Genomic DNA, 16486 nt, shown 5'->3' with positions numbered 1-16486 from the left:
GTCCTGTTTGTTCTGTATGCCTCTGATTCCTAAATCAATATACTACTACACTTTCGTGGTTCAGGACCTCATCCTGATGTCTGCTGCCTCTCAGTTCTCAGGGCTCTGAAACTGAGGGAAGGAGAGAGAGAGAGGGAGAGAGAGGGAGGGAGGGAGGGAGAGAGAGAGAGAGAGGGGGAGAGAGAGGGAGAGAGAGAGGGAGAGAGAGAGAGAGGGGGGGGGGGGGGAGAGGGAGAGAGAGAGAGAGAGAGAGGGGGAGAGAGAGAAATAACAAGTAACTTGAAGATGAGGGCGTTTAAGATCAACCTCACTATGATTATAATCAGGTCTTTGTACAATGTCCTCAATCAGGTTGTGTTCTATTTGTCACTATCCATTTGTTTCTCCATCAGTATGATCTGTGGGTTTGTGCAGCCCCTCCTCTACTTCCACAGGGCTGAGAAACTGCCCTGTATCAGAGGTCTATGAGGAATAGGTAACTTCCTTATATGGGGCACTCACACAGCTCACTACTTTCAGCAATCAAGCTACCAGAAATCTTGTCATTTTAAAAAGGAGTCATTCAGCAATTGAACACTTGGCCCCTAGACAGTTGGCATCCAAATATGCAACTCATCAGCAATGCGACCACGCGATCGCCAATTGGAGGAGGGAGAGTCTCGCTAGCTAGCTTGACATTGCACTGTGTAGGCTAACAACCAACGTGTTGTTTTAAAAGCTGTTCAGAAGATACACCGCTGAGGGTAGGTTTTGGTAATAAGGTAGGTGAGGGTATTAAGTTGTGTGAGTGCTCTGTTAGATGTCACTGCTGTCAAATATGGCATCGACAAGATATTTAGTTTGACATAATATGATTTCTGTAAGCAGGATGAGGCTGACCAACTCTGTGGATCTCATGGACCACTATCACTGTTAAATGTAGATCTCCAAATCCTTTAAAACTGCTCTTAGATTATAAACTGTTTTTAAATGTTGACCAGGAAACTCCCCAAAACAAAGGTCTACTATTTCATATATTTGAGGCATCTGAGAAAGAAAATGTAGCCATTTGCTTGAATGCCGTTCTAATATATAATGAGTACGTAACATTTTCAGTTTTTACTTCGGAGACAGACTGTTTGATAGATTTGCAGATAAACTTGTGGTATAAGTACTTTTTAATAATTAGTACTAACATTCAATCTATTTTTGGTATTATTTATGACAAAGCTATTGTTTGAATAAATACTCTGTAGATTTTCACTCCATTGTCTTACTTCCAAAAAGGCTCGAGCTGTGTTCACACAGTTGTCGGTCTGGTTAAATAATAATAACTGCGTCGTTTAAATAAGTGACACACTTGACCTGACCTGGTCAGGAATAGCTCAGAGCCCTTTCCATCCCTAACACGTTGCACACAGCACGGCATATTCTCTTCACTCATACTAAAGTGTTGTCATAACCAATATACTACATTTGCATGGCAGGTGTGGTCCATCAAGTGAGGTGACGGGCAGCATCAGTTTACAGACGGGAGTGACTGAGGTGTGAGGGTGAGGGTGAGTGGCTGTGTGTTGAATCAAATGGATCAAATCCAATTGTTTAGCACCCGTAGAGCAGTGTTCGTCTAGTACTACTATAATATGTGAGGAGGCTACAGCTAACATAGACTGGGCAAATGTCAGAGGACACGTCATTAACCTTTGCATACACATTTTGGTCTCTTTAGTATAAGCCTTGTATACGACCTGAAAAATGACTTATTTTTCTTCGAGCATGTCAAGAAAATATTTTATTTTTGGCTAGCATGTGTTAGCACCATCCAAGTCTGCGTTTAAAAAGTAGGCTTTCAGTAGCAACAGCAACAGAATCCTCATCAATCACATACATTGGTGTGGTTCCTGTCACACTGAGTGGGATATTTGCATGGCGTGTGGACATGGGGGGTTCGGCAACGTAGGTTGTCAATGATATAGGCCACACAGGTGTGTGTACCTAGCTCAGTTCTAAGCGAGACACCGGGAAGAGAGGAGACACCAAACAGAGTTCAGGTGGGATTACATTTTTTAATCTCTGAGATGAAGCAGTGTAACTGAGTGAAATGTTTGTGTTCAGATAACTTTCAATTGATTTCATGTTATTTTCACCGGAAAGTGCAGACATTGACATTGATGTTGTTTTTTTTTTCGAAGTCCATTTGATAGTGAAGAATTAACATGGTGGTGGTGTTATTGTCAAATCTCTCTTCTACGGTGATCATTGGAATGTTAAAGCCGGTACTTCCAAAATGAACTCCTCCAACCATTCCTCTGTCCTCTCTGGCTATCTGGAGCCTGATGTAGCTGTTGCCACTCCCTGCTATGCAGTTAACCTCATCCTGAGTCTACCCACCAATGGCTACGTCTTGTGGCTGATACTGACCGGAGCCGGAGGGACGATGACCTCAGAGTTCTTCGCTCTCAACTTGGCTGTATCTGAGATCCTCTACTGCCTGTGTGCTGTCTTTGTCTTTGTCTACATACACCTCCCTCTTCCCCCTTTCCGAGCTCTAGCAGCATTCTTTAGTGGTTTTATAATCCCTGGCCGCCCCCTGTTCCAGTGCTGTATATGTTTTGAGCGCTACCTGGCAGTGGTCCACCCTGTTGTCTTCCTGAAGTACAGACACCTGAGATACAAGATGGGGTGTTCTGGATTGGTTTGGCTGGTTGTGATTGGGTTCTGTTTTACTTTCATGCTTTTAAAAGACCAACTTGTCTTATATTATGTGTCTTTGGGCGAATGTTTGGTCTTCATTGCATTTATGTTATTCTGCTGCCTCTCAGTTCTCAGGGCTCTGAAACAGCCTGGGCCTGGGGAAGGGGAGAGAGAGAGTGAGGGGACAAATAGCATGAAGATGAGGGCGTTTAAGATCATTGTGATTATCATGGTGTCTATGATGGTGAACTACCTCCCGTGGGTAGTGGTTATACCTTTTATTAGAATCTTAGATTTGGGGCAGTTTGTTCATGCCACATATGTTTGTCTCTTCATCAGTGTAGTTAGTGGGTTTGTGCAGCCCCTCCTCTACCTCCACAGGGCTGGGAAACTGCCCTGTATCAGAGGTCTCTGAGGAAGAGTTAATACCCCCAGTTTCACTTGATACAGAGGACCAATTGTAACCTGTTTGTTTATAACTGTTAGCTTGTAAAGACGTTGGTAGTTGTAGATGTGCTAGCAAAAATATGTGCTTTGATTAGGGTTGCAATCTTCTGGTAACTTTGCCAAAAAGGTTCTGCAGAAAACCTGGTCGGAAGATTCCCCTAATCAGGAGGGAATGACCAGGATGTCCTGAATTTTGCAACCCTAGGTTTGATTAATTCCCTCTTATCTGGGAAGATTACCTTTCAATCTTGTTGCTAGTGCTTCACGTTGTATATTTGTGTCTGTATTTGATAGTGAGACGGGACAATAAGACCCACATTATTTCAATGGAACAACCACACCACACCACACCCCAGCGGACAGGGATGCTGTATCAATTCAGGTTAGCCAAATGCTTTTTTTATTTTTTTATTTTTTTTATTGAAACCCCTATTGTATAAAAACGTAAGAAAAAAACTATATATTTTAAGGAAAGGCACCACACCCTAATAGGGATTTTTAAAAATCTCCCTTTAACATATCACAATCAACTTTTACCAGTTGAAAGTAGACACAAATATAATACTTTTCTGGATTAACATTTTTCTGAAATATCTACATATTTGCATTATCCTACAAAAACAATACTGGACATTAGATGAAGTCACACTAAATATTTTGGTTTAATTTGTTAAGACACTCCAGGACAGAACCTACTCAGAGCAGATTGTGGATAAATACTTTAAAAATCTTTTTACCTTTAAAATTCTAAATGCCTCTATGAAAATGTTTTCTAATGAAAATGTTAAATAGAAATAAAATGTACCACATATCAATAAATCCCTACGGGCAAGTGCAGAGAAAAATGACTTGGCATGTGGGAAGTCTGACAAATGGCAGATAAAAACAAGTACACTGAATTTAGACTACCAAACGCTAAACACGTTTTTTAGACCCAATCGCCATCTCGTGAAAGAAAATTAGTACATATAGTCCAGTTTGTTACAATATCTATGAAATTGGTTAATAAATTATGTTTAATTCCATGTAGTGAGCTTTGAAATTATGGATGCATGTCCATTTTAAAGTGGTTAATATTCACGAAATTTTGATTACACTAGTATGATAAACTCGTGAAAATGTAAAAAATTATCTGGATTTTGACATAAAAAAATAAAAAAATTCATATTAACGGCACAGAATACAAACAAATATCAGAATTGAAAGTTAGATGCAAAAATGTCAATTCAGCCTTAAATTGGAATATTGGAAAGTCCATGACTACTGTATAACTATATATATTATATGTATATATATGTCTGTCATGTCTTTGAGAAGTTGAAGTGAAAGAGGGGTTTCAATTGTCAACTTGATAATCATCTTCTCTTGAAGAATTGTGATTCTGATCTGATCGTGTCTCTCTTCTCCCCAATACCAGGGCTTGTCCCAAATGGCACCCTACTCCTTATACTGTAGTCCCTATACAGCGCCTTCAGAAAGAATTCACACCCCTTGACTTTTTACACATTTTGTTGTGTTACAGCCTGAATTTACAATAGATTACATTGATATGTTTTTTAATCAATGACTTACCTACAATACCAAATAGTGTAAAAGTTGATTTAAAAAATAAATAATAATAATTAAAAAAGCTGAAATGACTTGTCAATAAGTATTCAAGCCCTTTGTCATGGCAAGCCTAAATAAGATCCGGAGTAAAATGTTGCTTACCGTGTCACATAATACATTGCATGGACTCACTCTGTGTGCAATTATAGTGTTAAACATGATTTTCGAATGATTACCTCATCTCTGTTCCCAACACATATACCTGTAAGGTCCTTCAGTCAAGCAGTACATTCCCAGCACAGATTCAACCACAAAGACCAGGGAGGTTTTCCAATGCCTCGCAAAGAAGGGCACCTATTGGTAGATGGTACATTTTTTTTTACCTTGTCAGCTCTGGGATTTGATACCAGCAATCTTTCAATTACTGACCCAACGCTCTAACCGCGCCTCCCCAAGTAGAGGAGAGATTGACTGCATCACGACTGATCTTCGTGAGAGGGATTAACATGTATTAGCGCACACTCAGACATCCATGCACACCCCACAAGACATGCCACCTGTAGCGTCTGCTTCCAACTCACACTCTCAAACACGTAGATCCCCTGAACGCAGATCACTTTTTTTTTCACTCCAATCAAATCACACAAAGAAAAACGTAATTGTTAGTGTCACACCCTGATCTGTTTCACCTGTCTTTGTGATTGTCTCCACCCACCTCCAGGTGTCACCCGTATTCCCCATTATTCCCAGGGTATTCATTCCTGTGTTCTCTGTTTGTCTGTTGCCAGTTCATCTTGTCAAGCTTACCAGTGTGTTTTCCAAGTTCCTGGTTTTCCTAGTCCTCCAGGTTTTAACCTCTTGCCTGCCCTGACACTAAGCCCGCCTACCTGACCATTCAGCCTGCCCTGACCTCGAGCCTGCCTGCCGCCCTGGTCCGTTTGGAATCTGACCTGGTTTATGAACATTTGCCTGTCCCCAACCTGCATCTTGCCTGCCCCTTCTTGTTCAATAAATATCAGAGACTCGAACCATCTGCCTCCTGTGTCATCATCTGGATCTCACTCTGTGTCGTTATAGTTAGCTTCTGGTCTGTGTCCTGCAGTAGCTAGCTATGGATGGAGATGAGGATCTCAAGTTTCTAGTTAGTTTGAGCAGCAGCTGAAAATGAAGGAGAATGGGAGGCCAACTCCAAAATTGGATATTGTGCAGGGGAGAGGAGCATGGGGGGAATCAACCTTTCAACAGTGAGAATGGAGTGCTAGGCTAAAGAATCTGTTTTGGCCATGTCTTCTATTTGACGAGCACATGTTTGCTTAACAATCTTTGAGCCACCACCGGTTTTTCTGATCCTGCAAACCTGGGCAGGTCCCTTGACTGTCATGAACAATAAAAAAATAAAAAAACATTATGGCGAGCCTGAAACTAAAGCTCTCCGGTTGAGTCCGGATCAACGAGGCTCTCAACCAGGCCGCAGTGATCAGTATCCAGAGGCACAACGAACAGGTGAAGATAAAAAAAGAGACATTCTGAAGAAACTGATCATCGCAGCAATGTACCTGGGACAGCAGGAGCAAGCCTTCAGGGGCGTGATGAGTCCAGCAACGAGCCTTAACACGTGTCATTTGTGGAACTTGTCATTTGCCCAGTTCAATACTGCACCTTCGGACAAGCAACATATTTACAGGTATGTCAAACAACATACAGAATGACATCATTCGGAGCATCGGTAGTGAAAATTAAGTGAAACTGACAGTGAGATCAGTTCAGCACCCTTCACAGGAGTCCACGTGGATGACACCACAGACATGTCCTGCAAATGTCAATTGACAATCAGAGCACTCTATGTTAATGACACGGATGTTATATGCAAGAGATTCCTGGGGTTTTTCCGATGTGAGCGCAGAGACAAACGCAGAGGTGATCGCTACTGTTGTAATGGAAGCTATCGGCAAATTACAACCCAGCAGACAAACTCATCTGCCAGACTTACGACGGGGGCAAGCTGCATGAGTGGGCAGCGAGGTGGGGTTCAGGCGCTCATGAAAACCCCGTGCCAATATGACCACCACTTTCCCCATGGTACGCAAGCACCTGAAACTGATGCTGACCGTCCCTGTTACAAGTACATCAGCGGAAAGGTAATGTTCCTGTCTGAAAAGGATTAAAACCTACCTATGAAATAGTTGTGGATAAGAGAGACTCACGCATTTGGCAAAAAAAAATGTCAATGGAAACGTGTGTGCTGCGCAAACTTAAGTCCAGCGGAATACTGTATGACGATGTCATTGACCATTGTGCCAGCATGAAAGAGGGTGAGTCAAAATGTTTTTCTCTTTGCACACATGCAATAAAATGCAAATTAATTTCTTAAAAATCATACAACGTGATTTTCTGGATTTTTGTTTTAGATTCCGTCTCTCACAGTTAAAGTGTACCTATGATAAAAAACTACAGCCCTCTACATGCTTTGTAAGTAGGAAAACCTGCAAAATCGGCAGTGTATCAAATACTTGTTCTCCCCACTGTATGTGAACGTATCTTTTAAACCATGTGAAGGGATGATTGAGGGGGAACCAATTATCGCTTGGCTCCACAATGTCTGTGTGCTAGTCACTCCCTACTTTCCCCATTTGGGGGGGGGGGGGGGGGGGTGTATTTCAGATGGGAATATCTATAATTGACAATTGATATATGCCATTGGATGAGGTAATGTTTTGATCCTAAGTGGTACCAAGAACGATATTAGAATCTCTTCTAAAGAGACCAAACTGAACAATAATTTATAGCTAATGCTATCTGGCTATGGGATACTCCTCTCTCAAGTAAAGTCTTCCTTTGTAATGTTCCTAAGATCTGTAATTCGTCATGTGAGTTGAGAGGGGTGTGTCTTGGCTATACATGATACTAATAATTGTTTTGTAAGCACTCTCAGATAATTCATTTATAGACACTGAATTGATCTGAGAGTCACAGGGCTATGGTGAAGCTCATATATAATTAAAGATGGACTTTATAATATAACTCTGACTTGTGTGTGGTTTGCTCTCTCATTATTTGGTAATGCAGGAAATTTCCACGACATTTGTCCTTGCATCCATATTGTAGTCATATTGTAGTCAGCTGTACCAAGATGGCGAAGCAGTCGGACGTCTGTAACCGTAAAAGCCTTGGTTTCACGCATGTTAACATCAGACGCCTCCTCCGTAAGTTTGTTTTATTCACTGCTTTAGCACACTCCACCAACCCTGATGTCGTAGCCGTGTCTGAATCCTGGCTTAGGAAGTCCACCAAAAATTCGGACATTTCCATCCCCAACTACATTTTCCGTCAAGACAGAGACCGCCTGCAGAGTTCTGTCTTACTATCCAGGTCTGTGCCCAAACAGTTCAAGCTTCTACTTTTAAAAATCCACCTTTCCAGAAATGTCTTTCACTTTTGCCGCTTGTTATAGACCCCCCTGAGCGCCCAGCTGTGCCCTGGACACCATATGTGAATTGATTGCCCCCCACTTATCTTCAGAGTTTGTACTGTTAGGTGACCTAAACTGGGATATGCTTAACACTCAGGCCATCCTACAATCTAAGCTAGATGCCCTCAATCTAACACAAATTATCAAGGAACCTACCAGGTACAACCCTAAATCCTTCAACTTGGGCACCCTCATAGATATCATCAAATACACCTCTGCTGTCTAAAACCAGGATCTCAGTGATCACCGCCTCATTGCCTGCGTCCGTAATGGGTCTGCGGTCAAACGACCACCACTCCTCACTGCCAAACGCTCCCTAAAATACTTTAGCGAGCAGGCCTTTGTAATCAACCTGGCCCGGGTATCCTGGAAGGATATTGACCTCATCCCACCAGTAGAGGATGCCTGGTTGTTCTTTAAAAGTGCTTTCCTCACCATCTTAAAAAGCATGCCCCATTCAAAATATGTAGAACTAAGAACAGATATAGCCCCTGGTTCACTCCTGATTTGACTGCCCATGACCAGCACAAAATTATCCTGTGGTGTATTGCATTAGCATCGAATAGCCCCCGCGATATGCAACTTTTCAGGGAAGTCAGGAACCAATATATATATAATATAATATATATATCAATGCCATACAACACTCCTTCTGTGACCTCCAACCGCTCTTAAATGCTAGTAAAACTAAGAGCATGCTCTTCAACCGATCGCTACCCGCACCCGCCCGCCCGACTAGCATCACTACTCTGGATGGTTCTGACTTAGAATATGTGGACAACTACAAATACCTAGGGGTCTGGTTAGACTGATGCATCTCCAATCCAAAATTAAATCTCGAATCGGCTTCCTATTTTGCAACAAAGCCTCCTTCACTCATGCTGCTAAACATACCCTCGTAAAACTGACTATCCTACTGATCCTGGACTTCGGCGATGTAATTTACAAAATAGCCTCCAACACTCTACTCAGCAAATCGGATGTAGTCTATAACATTTCCATCCTTTTTGTCACTAAAGCCCCATTTACTACCCACAACTGAGACCTGTATGCTCTTGTTGGCTGGCCCTCGTTACATATCCGTCGCCAATCACAATGGCTCCAGGTCATCTACAAGTCTTTGCTAGGTAAAGCCCCGCCTTATCTCAGCTCACTGGTCACCATAGCAACACCCACTCGTAGCACACGCTCCAGCAGGTATATTTCACTGGTCATCCCCAAAGCCAACACCTACTTTGACCGCCTTTCCTTCCAGTTCTCTGCTGCCAATGACTGGAACTAATTGCAAAAGTCACTGAAGCTGGAGACTTATATCTCCCTCTCTAACTATAAGCTTCAGCTGTCAGAGCAGCTTACCGATTACTGCACCTGCACACAGCCCATCTGTAAATATCCCACCCAACTACCTCATCCCCATATTGTTATTTTTTTTGCTCTTTTGCACCCCAGTATCTATACTTGCTCATCAACATCTGCACATCTTTCACTCCAGTGTTAATGCTAAATTGTAATCTTACTACATTTGCACACACTGTATATAGAGTTTTCGATTGTGTACGTTTGTTTATTCCACGTGTAACTCTGTGTTGCTGTTTTTGTCGCACTGCTTTGCTTTATCTTGGCCAGGTCGCAGTTGTAAATGAGTACTTGTTCTCAACTGGCCTACCTGGTTAAATAAAGTTTTAAAAAAATTTTAAAAAATAGGTCCACCGCTCCACTCTGATTGGTCTCTCGCTTGCTGGCGGCTTCTGAGCGCTCTCCGTCGGCTCCGGCAGCGTTCCACCACCAATTTGCTACGTCAGCCGCTCCGCCGATTGCTCACTCTTGTTTGTCGGCGGCGTCCCAGTACTCTCCGTCGGGTCAGGTCGCATCACACCAAATCAAATCCAGTTTTATTGGTCACATACACATGGTTAGCTGATGTTAATTTGAGTGTGGTGAAATGCTTGTGCTTCTAGTTACGACAGTGCAGTACTATCTAACAAGTAATCTAACAATTTCACAACAACTACCTTATACACACACATGTAAAGGGATAAATAAGAATATGTACATATTAATATGTGGATGAGCAATGGCAATGCGGCATAGGCGAGATGCAGTAGATGGTACAGAGTACAGTATATACATATGAGATGAGTAATGTAGGGTATGTAAACATTATAAGAAGTGGCATTGTTTAAAGTGACTAGTGATACATTTATTACATCCAATTATTAAAGTAGCTAGAGATTTGAGGCTGTATGTTGGCAGCAGCCACTCAATGTTAGTGATGACTGTTTAACAGTCTGATGGCCTTGAGATATAAGCTGTTTTTCAGTCTCTCAGTCCCAGCTTTGATGCACCTGTACTGACCTCACCTTCTGAATGACAGCGGGGTGAACAGTGGCTCGGGTGGTTGTTGTCCTTGATGATCTTTTTGGCCTTCCTGTGACATAGGGTGGTGTAGGTATCATGGACGGCAGGTAATTTGCCCCCCGTTGATGCATTGTGCAGACCTCACTACCCTCTGGAGAGCCTTACGGTTGTGGGCGGAGCAGTTGCCGTACCAGGCGGTGATACAGCCCGACAGGATGCTCTCGATTGTGCATCTGTAAAAGTTTGAGTGTTTTGGTGACAAGACAAATTTCTTCAGCCTCCTGAGGTTGAAGAGGCTCTGTTGCGCCTTCTTCACCACACTCTCTGTGTGGGTAGACCATTTCAGTTTGTCCATGCTGTGTACGCCAAGGAACTTAAAACTTTCCACCTTCTCCACTACTGTCCCGTCAATGTGGATAGGGGGGTTCTCCCTCTGCTGATTCCTGAAGTTCACGATCATCTCCTTTGTTTTGTTGACGTTGAGTATGAGATTATTTTTCTGACACCACACTCTGAGGGCCCTTACCTCCTCCCTGTAGGATGTCTCGTCATTGTTGGTAATCAAGCCTACCACTGTAGTGTCGTCTGTGAACTTGGTTATTGAGTTGGAGGCGTGCATGGCCATGCAGTCATGGGTGAACAGGGAGTACAGGAGAGGGCAGAGAATGCACCCTTGTGGGGCCCCAGAGTTGAGGATCAGCGGGGTGGAGATGTTGTTTCCTACCCTCACCACCTGGGAGCGTCCCGTTAGAAAGTCCAAGACCCAGTTTCACAGGGCGGGATCGAAACCCAGGGTCTCGAGCTTAATGACGGGTTTTGAGGGTACTATGGTGTTAAATGCTGAGCTGTAGTCGATGAACAGCATTCTTACATAGGTATTCCTCTTGTCCAGATGGGTTAGGGCAGTGTGCAGTGGGATTGCGATTGTGTCGTCTGTGGACCTATTGGGGCGGTAAGCAAATTGGAGTTGGTCTAGGATGTCAGGTAGGGTGGAAGTGATATGATCCTTGACTAGACTCTCAAAGCACTTCATGATGACGGAAGTGAGTGCTACGGGGCGGTAGTCATTTAGCTCAGTTACCTAAGCTTTCTTGGGATCAGGAACAATGGTGGCCCTCTTGAAGCATGCGGGAACAGCAGACTGGGATAGGGATTGATTGAATATGTCTGTAAACACACCAGCCAGCTGGTCTGCGCATGCTCTGAGGAGGCGGCTAGGGATGCCATCTGGGCCGGCAGCCTTGCGAGGATTAACACGTTTAAATGTTTTACTCACGTTGGCTGCGGTGAAAGAGAGACCGCAGGTTTTGGTAGCGGTCCGTGTCGGTGGCACTGTATTGCCCTCAAAGCGAGCAAAGAAGTTGTTTAGTTTGTCTGGGAGCAGGATATCGGGTCCGCGACGGGGCTGGTTTTCTTTTTGTAGCCCGTGATTGACTGTAGACCCTGCCACATACCTCTCATGTCTGAGCCATTGAATTGTGAATCTACTTTGTTTCTACACTGATGCTTAGCTTGTTTGATTGCTGTGCGGAGGGAATTGCTACACTGTTTGTATTCGGTCATGTTTCTAGTCACTTTGCCCTGATTAAAAGCAGTGGTTCGTACTTTCAGTTTTGCGCGGATGCTGCCATCAATCCATGGTTTCTGGTTGGGGAAGGTTTTAATAGTCGCTGTGGGTACAACATCACAGATGCACTTGCTAATAAACTCGCTCACCGAATCAGCATATACATCAATGTTGTTGTTCAACGCTATCCGGTACATATCCCAGTCCACATAATTGAAGCAATCTTGAAGCGTGGAATCAGATTGGTCGGACCAGCGTTGAACAGACCTGAGCATGGGCGTTTCCTGTTTTAGTGTCTGTCTATAGGCTGGGAGCAACAAAATGGAGTTGTGGTTAGATTTGCCGAAAGGAGGGCAAGGGAGTGCTTTGTATGCATCGCGGAAGTTAGAGTAACTATGATCCAGAATTTTGCCAGCCCGGGTCGCGCATTCGATATGCTGATAAATTTAGGGAGCCTTGTTTTCAGATTAGCCCTGGCCATAGAGAGGCTTTTATTCTCTATTTTGGTTAGGCCAGGGTGTGACTAGGGTGGGCATTCTAGTTTCTTTATTTCTATGTTTTCTATTTCTTTGTGTTTGGCCGGGTATGGTTCTCAATCAGGGACAGCTGTCTATCGTTGTCTCTGATTGGGAACCATACTTAGGTGGCCTTTTCCCACCTGTGTTTTGTGGGTAGTTATTTTCTGTTTTGTGTTTCTGCACCTGACAGGACTGTTTCGGTTTTCCCTCTTGTTTTATTTTGTTCTAGTGTTTGTTGATCTAATAAAAAACACTTACCACGCTGCGCTTTGGTCCGATCCTTCTTCATCAGACAACCGTTACACAGCTACAATAAATGCAGCCTCAGGATATGTGGTTTCCAGTTTACATAGAGTCCAATACATAGAGTCCAAAGTTCTTTCAGGGCCGTCGAGGTGTCTGCTAGGGGGGGGCATATACATACACGACTGTAATTATAATCAAAGAGAATTCTCTTGGTAGATAATGCTGTCGGCATTTGATTGTAAGGAATTCTAGGTCAGGTGAACAAAAGGACTTGAGTTCCTGTATGTTGTTATGATCACACCACGACTCGTTAATCATAAGGCATACACCCCCACCCTTCTTCTTACCAGAGAGATGTTTGTTTCTGTCGGCGCGTCGCGGCGCCTAAGTATGATTCTCAATCAGAGACAACTAACGACACCTGCCTCTGATTGAGAACCATACTAGGCCGAACACAGAAAAAAAACCTAGACACACAAAACATAGAATGCCCACCCAACTCACATCCAGACCAACTAAAACAAACAATAAACACAATAACTAGGGTCAGAACGTGACAGTACCGCCCTCCCAAGGTGCGAAAACCTGAACCTATAGGGGAGGGTCTGGGTGGGCTTCTGTCCACGGTGGCGGCTCTGGCACTGGACGTGGACCCCACTCCACCATAGTCTTAGTCCGCCTCTGTGGTCTCCTAGGAACGGCGACCCTTGCCGCCGACCCTGACCTGGGAACCCTAAACAACAGGCCCACCGGACTGAGGGACACCGCTGGACTTAAGGGGTAGCTCAGGACTGAGGGGTAGCTCAGGACTGAGGGGTAGCTCAGGACTGAGGGGTAGCTCAGTAGGGGTAGCTCAGGCTGGGGGTAGCTCAGACGGCTCTGGCAGCTTCTGGCTGACTGACGGCTCTGGCAGCTCTTGGCTGACTGACAGCTCTGGCAGATCCTGGCTGACTGGTGGCTCTGACAGATCCTGGCGGCTCTGGCGGATCCTGGCGGATCCTGGCTGACTGGCGGCTCTGGCGGATCCTGGCTGACTGGCGGCTCTGGCGGCTCCACGCTGACTGGCGGCTCTGGCGGCTCCACGCTGACTGGCGGCTCTGGCAGCTCTTGACAGACTGGAGACTCTAGCAGCTCTGGACAGACGGGAGACTAGCAGCTCTGGCAGCTCTGGACAGACGGGAGACTCTAGCAGCTCTGGAGACAGACGGGAGACTCTAGCAGCTCTGGACAGACGGGAGACTCTAGCAGCTCTGGACAGACGGGAGACTCTAGCAGCTCTGGACAGACGGGAGACTCTAGCAGCTCTGGACAGACGGGAGACTTTAGCAGCTCTGGACAGACGGGAGACTCTAGCAGCTCTGGACAGACGGGAGACTCTAGCAGCTCTGGACAGACGGGAGACTATAGCAGCTCTGGACAGACGGGAGACTCTAGCAGCTCTGGACAGACGGGAGACTCTGGCAGCTCTGGACAGACGGGAGACTCTGGCAGCTCTGGACAGACGGGAGACTCCGGCAGCTCTGGACAGACGGGAGACTCCGGCAGCTCTGGACAGACGGGAGACTCCGGCAGCTCTGGACAGACGGGAGACTCCGGCAGCTCTGGACAGACGGGAGACTCCGGCAGCTCTGGACAGACGGGAGACTCCGGCAGCTCTGGACAGACGGGAGACTCCGGCAGCTCTGGACAGACGGGAGACTCCGGCAGCTCTGGACAGACGGGAGACTCCGGCAGCGCGGGAGAGGAGGAAGGCTCTGGCAGCGCTGGACAGAGGGGCTCTGGCGCCTCTGGACTGAGGGGCGGAAACTCTGGGTGCACCGGACAGGCGGGAGCACCTGTATTGATGGGACGGAGAGACAGCCTGGTGCGGGGTGCCGGCACTGGTGGTACCGGGCTGGGGACACGCACCTCAGGGTGAGTGCAAGGAACAGGACACACCGGGTTGTGAAGGTGTACTGGAGACCTGGTGTGTATAGCCGGCTTCAAATCTTCCGGAACTCTAACACAAGTTTCAGGCTGAGTACGAGGAACTGACACAGGTGGCATCGGACAGCTAACACGCTCCTCAGGGCGAATGCCGTGCATACTACGCCAAACCAACAGCTCTCGCTCTTCACTCTCCTCCAATTCCATCAACAACTCCTCGAATGTCTCATCATCTCCCATCCATTCACTCTCCTCCAATCTGTCCAATAACTCCTCAACATTATCAGACGCACACCTCAACTTCGCCGACTGCTCTGATTCCATCCATGGCTCCTTACGGTAAACAGGGGGAGTTGGCTCAGGTCTGACTCCTGACTCTGCCCCACTCTCCCTGCCTCTCGGGCATCCAGCCGCTCTGCCGTGCTAGCTCCTCATAATGCCGCCTCTCTGCTTTCGCTGCCTCCAGCTCTGCTTTGGGGCGGCGATATTCCCCTGGCTCCTCCCAAGTCCATTTCTCCAAATAGTGTTGCCTCTCCCACTGCTGCTGCTGCTGCTGCCTCTCCTGCTGTTGCTGCTGCTGCTTCTGCTGCTTCTGTTGCTTCTCCTGCTGCTGCTTTTGCTGCTGCTGCCACTTCCTCTGCTGCTTCGGTTGCTTCTCCTGCTGCTGCTTTTGCTGCTGCTGCTGTTGCTCCTCATTACCACGCCGCTTGGTCCTTGTTTGGTGGGTGATTCTGTAATGGTTTTCCTCCTCTTCGTCTGAAGAGGAGAGGCGAGAAGGATTGGAGGACCAATATGCGGCGTGGTAAGTGTCCATGGTTTTTTATTAAAACACATAAACTGAACACTCCATACAAAACAATAAACGTAACGTGAATAACGAAAACAGAAAACAGTACCGTGTGGTGTAAAACACAGACACGGAAACAATCACCCACCAAACAACAGTGAAACTCAGGCTACCTAAGTATGATTCTCAATCAGAGACAACTAACGACACCTGCCTCTGATTGAGAACCATACTAGGCCGAACACAGAAAAACAACCTAGACACACAAAACATAGAATGCCCACCCAACTCACGTCCTGACCAACTAAAATAAACAATAACACAATAACTAGGGTCAGAACGTGACACACATGTGCTCCCTCTCCAGCCTCTAGGTCGTCAGCGCATTATGACAACACCTGGACTCCATCACCTCCTTTGATTACCTGCCCTATATGTCACTCCCTTTGGTTCCTTCCCTATGCATCATTGTTTCTGTTTCATGTCTGTGCGTTGTTTGTGTTTCTTGTTTTGTATTATGTTTTGTTTATTGATTAGATCACTCACTCCCTGAACTTGCTTCCCGACTCTCTGCTTACTCATTACAAGTTCACAGCGGTTTGGATGGTACAATGGGAGCAAACTATTCTAATTATAGCAACCAGGAAATGGCAGAGCGATATCTGCATAGTGCATCTTTAAGTTGAAAATGATGCTGTCGCTGCTTCCATAGGTCACATTGATAAATAGCCCAATGTCAAAACACAGTTTTAAAGTGTCCAAATCAATAACCAATATGCAGGGACAGTTAGTTATTTTTGGTTTTCAATATATCACAATCTACACGCACATGTGCAACAATAATAATCACATTATTATTAGCATTTTTTTTAAACGAGCACCTTATAAACAGCACACCTACCTAAAACCCTGCTGTTACTACAGTATGTCACTGAACTGTGTGAGAA

General features: G+C 45.3%; 1 protein-coding gene across 2 annotated transcripts in view; it reads left to right on the top strand.

Moving 5' to 3' along the window:
• The window catches only part of LOC139374877 (E3 ubiquitin-protein ligase TRIM21-like), a 155271-nt gene extending 142486 nt beyond the window's left edge, over positions 1 to 12785 (top strand). For both annotated transcript variants that reach the window (XM_071116061.1, XM_071116062.1), the window contains exon 3: positions 12706 to 12785. The gene's annotated coding sequence lies outside the window, so the exon portion shown is untranslated. The remainder of the gene's footprint in view (positions 1 to 12705) is intronic.
• The last annotated feature ends 3701 nt before the right edge of the window (positions 12786 to 16486 follow it).

This window comes from Oncorhynchus clarkii, chromosome 19 (assembly GCF_045791955.1).
Source record: "Oncorhynchus clarkii lewisi isolate Uvic-CL-2024 chromosome 19, UVic_Ocla_1.0, whole genome shotgun sequence".
Taxonomy (NCBI): Eukaryota; Metazoa; Chordata; class Actinopteri; order Salmoniformes; family Salmonidae; genus Oncorhynchus; species Oncorhynchus clarkii.
Note: the sequence above shows the minus strand (reverse complement) of the source record. Positions and strands in the feature narration are given on the sequence as shown.